A 982-nucleotide genomic window follows, 5' to 3' on the forward strand; every position below is an offset into this window, starting at 1 on the left:
ATCGGAAGATTGCGAGTTCGAGTCTCGTCGTGGTCGTACGCCAATTTTTTGTGCATTGCGTTTGATGTTTTTACTAAACACACAAACGCTCGTAAATTATGGCTTGTATGACAACGATATGATTTAATGTTTTATTCCATAACTACGTGTTAAAACACAAAAAAAACAATGCGTCAGAACACTGTGTTGTAGAAGTGTATGACCGCTTTCATTTGTAACAATGTATGCATTTCATAAGCCAAACTATTCTAAATGGTACTGAAGTTGGTCAGTACCATTTAGAAGTAGGAACACTAGTGATCTATGCCAATGAACGATTAGTCGCAATGACATTATTTAAAGCAATGTTGAATTGTTCGGAATCAGATTCATCAGTTTGGTACATTTGTATGAATAATAAAGATTATGTTTGTTTTAAGCACAAACAGGATGTTTTTGTGTTCAAAACAAACTAAGTCTTTAATGTTAAATTGTATTAAATACATATTTGTAATTGACAGATATAAGGCACTTCTTGTGAAATGTACGTGTTCGGAACTGTCATTCTTTAGGCATTAAATGAACACAAGGATTTTTTTTCCATGCGTCCAACATAAAACCTTTTGGTCTGGGGTATGTTTATTATTGTAAGTATATTAAAGTGTTACAATATGTAATTGGCAAGAGTTTCTTCTGGGATTTTAAAGATATACCAATATGAATTTTATTTATTCTAATCCATTAGATATCAATCAAAATCAAACATTATGGTTATATGATATAGACCGCGTGGCCTAATGGATAAGGCGTCCGACTTCGAATCGGAAGATTGCGAGTTCGAGTCTCGTCGTGGTCGTACGCCAAAGTTTTGTGCATTAAGTTGTATTTTTTCAATGTTTTCAATGCGTCCGACACAAAACCTTTTGGTCTGGGGTATGTTTATTATTGTAAGTATATTAAAGTGTTACAATATGTAATTGGCAAGAGTTTCTTCTGGGATTTT

At 33.4% G+C, this 982-nt stretch overlaps 1 non-coding gene across 1 annotated transcript; it reads left to right on the top strand.

The window, feature by feature from the left end:
• The first annotated feature begins 762 nt into the window (after positions 1 to 762).
• Trnar-ucg lies at positions 763 to 835 on the top strand. Its single transcript has one exon. It is a non-coding gene; the product is annotated as a tRNA-Arg (tRNA).
• The last annotated feature ends 147 nt before the right edge of the window (positions 836 to 982 follow it).

Source organism: Mizuhopecten yessoensis, unplaced genomic scaffold (genome assembly GCF_002113885.1).
Source record: "Mizuhopecten yessoensis strain PY_sf001 unplaced genomic scaffold, ASM211388v2 scaffold706947, whole genome shotgun sequence".
NCBI classification, from domain to species: domain Eukaryota; kingdom Metazoa; phylum Mollusca; class Bivalvia; order Pectinida; family Pectinidae; genus Mizuhopecten; species Mizuhopecten yessoensis.